Consider the following 3,003-nt stretch of genomic DNA (forward strand, 5'->3'; position numbering starts at 1 on the left):
AAATGCTCTACACTTGAGCAACCCGGCCAGGGTTTGTTACATTTCAAAAAGCAAATAGGACTCGGTGTTTGAAATGTTTCTTTTCTTCTGTTTTGCTGATGGACATTTTCTGAAGTGCTCCTTTTTTTTGGTGTGTCTTATTCAGAGAACTGAAAAATAAATTATTTAGTGTTTTTCTTGGTGCATTGGCCTGGAAAAATATTTTTATCTTTGACCAGTTTGTTGCTTGGTGAATGGTATTTCCTGGACACTGGGTCTTAAAATCTCCCTTGAATGCGCTTTTTTCTTCACTAGAAGGGAAGAGAAAACCCTTTATTTTCATATTGAGGGTGGAATCAGCAAAAACGGAGCTGGTAAAAATTCTAGCTTTTTATTCTAACCCCTTGTCCTCAAGAAAAGCATTTCATCCTCTCTTTTAAGACCTACAGTTGATGATTCCTGGTAAAGGCCTCTTTGTAAATGTAAATAATTATGTGCTTTTGTTTTGAACTGGGTTACGTTATCCCAACTTCCATAAAGTTCTGTCTAAGCTCCTGGAGGTCCATATATTGACCTTCTTAATAAACTAATCCATTCATGGGTTCATTCATTCTCCATGGAGCACTTACCTATGGGTGCTTTTGTTCTAGATTCTAAAGATACGTTGTGAACAAGTTAGAAAGGAGATCGCCGATCTTGTAGAGTATAAACAATGTGCTGACTAATTTTAGCCTGAATTATGAAAGTAGAAAAATAATTTTATTTTATTCAAGAAGAAAATATGGCTGAAGAATAATCACTCATAGACTTTATAATTAGTATGATAGCCTTTTTTGTGTGTGTTCCAGTTTTAGGGTGAGCATTTGTAGAATTACTGACTCATCCAATATCACAGAATAAGATGAAGTGTGTGTGTGTGTGTGTGTGTGTGTGTGGTCTGTGGGGAGGGAACCAACTTCAGCATGTTATTAAAATAAGATTTTATGTGCAATTCTTTCTTATTCAGTCCATTGCCCTGCAGTGCCATCTGGTGGTCGATAAGAAGGAAACCATTTCAATTGTCACTCAGAGAATTGTAATAGAAACGCTTCACCCATGTCCCTGGGATGGAAATGTCATGTATTATCCAAACTTCAGTAGTTTGGGTGTAAAAAGGAAACCTATGAAGGATTTCCCAGGAGCAACAGGCATAAAGTTAGGCTGTCAAAGAAAGGCAAAGCTACACTAGATACAAGAGTAATAATTATATTGAGCTCTTATATGATGAACCAGTGCTTTCCATATGTTATTGCATAAAATCAACATAGTACACAAGTGAAAGGAACATATAATATTATCTTCATTTTTATTGGTGAAGACATGGGGCATGAAAGTTTTCCAGGTAAAATATAGGGCGTTCGGTTAATTTCAGATAATCAACAAATATTTTTTCAGTATGTCCCAAATATTCACATAAGCAATGAATAATGTTTCAGTAGAAGTAGATCCCATGCGATATTTGAGACTTTATGGTCTGGTTTTGTTTGTTTCCTTCCCCCTAAGCCTGGCAACCCTTGCTCAGAGAGGTGAGGTGAGGTGAGATCATGTACCAGGGGTGGGCAAACTTTTTGACTCGAGGGCCACAATGGGTTCTTAAACTGGACCAGAGGGCCGGAACAAAAGCATGGATGGAGTGTTTGTGTGAACTAATATAAATCCAAAGTAAACATCATTACATAAAAAGGTACGATCTTTTTTTTTTTAGTTTTATTCATTTCAAATGGGCAGAATCCGGCCCGCGGGCAGTAGTTTGCCCACAGCTGGTGTAGACAGTAAGGACAGAACCGGCATGGAAACCAGCTCTTGCTTAGAATGCAGCTCAGGCTCGTCGCTGCAGGCTGAGCTCCGGGGACCACGGTCCACTCCCGACGAGGCCCACCTTTGGGTGGGGAGGCAGGAGCTGAGCTATAGAATTGTGCTTCTGTTTTCCACCGTATCTGTGGCGTGGACTGTGTAGCGTATGAAAGTGTGGACTATCATTATGAACAACACATTTATTTCAAGTGAGTGAACCTCACAGAATTTCAGGGCAGAAAGTGCAGTTGGGCAAACAGGCAGAACAGAACCCAGGCCTGGAAGGTGCTGGAAGGTGCGAGAAGATTTTCCCACGGTAACGCAGAAATGCAAGCCTGGAATCTGGGGCGCCGTGCAATGGGTGTGATGCCTGGAGGGGCAACACAATGTGAGCATGGGGAGCACCTGGGGACTCCATGCTCACCTCCCAGCTGGCACTGAAACCGGGTGGTGCAGACGAGGGCACACCCTGAGGCCCTCTGGCCAGGGACCAGTGTCTGCGGCAGCCTGGCCTCGGCAGTCTGGCAGCTGGTCTGTGGCTGTGAGCTGGGCCTGAGTTGGGGCCACCACTTCTAAGACCAAGTTTGGTCGGTTGCCAGCGTCAGAAATGCAGGGAGCATGATTTTAACACAAATGAGCAGTGGATTAGAAGGATGCTAGGTGGCGCCCAGACGTCACGGACGGAGCTGGGTCTCAGGCACAGCCAGAGCCCCACCTGCCCCCCTTGCTGCCCCCCGGTGCCTCCCCGCCCCCCTGTGTGCTGCCCTTCTGTGCACATGCCACCAGGCCATTGACATGTCACGCCTCCAGCCCTGGACGAAGACTGATGTGTCCTTTGGGTCTCACGTCGGGGAATTCTCACTGCCCCATCCCATCTCTGGGCCAGCCCGCTGTGGCCTGACGCAAGGTGGTGAGAAGCAACGACAGGCCCACAGCAGCCCACAGAGGGGGGGCGAGGGCAGCTCCCGGGGGAGAGAGGTGTGGGCCCCGCCAATGGGCATGTCCCCTAGGGCCAGCTTGTGGTCCTCACTGTGGCTTGTGAGCCGGCGGATGGAAGCTTGTTGTGTGGCTTCTGACGGGCTTGTCTCCAGGGTCCTCTGACTCTGTAGGGGCCGGTGGGTGAGTCCCTTCACCTGGCTGGTCCCTGAGGAGGCCACAGGCCACCTGCATTCCCAGCACGGTTTCCCACGG

This window comes from Myotis davidii, unplaced genomic scaffold (assembly GCF_000327345.1).
Source record: "Myotis davidii unplaced genomic scaffold, ASM32734v1 scaffold512, whole genome shotgun sequence".
NCBI lineage: Eukaryota > Metazoa > Chordata > Mammalia > Chiroptera > Vespertilionidae > Myotis > Myotis davidii.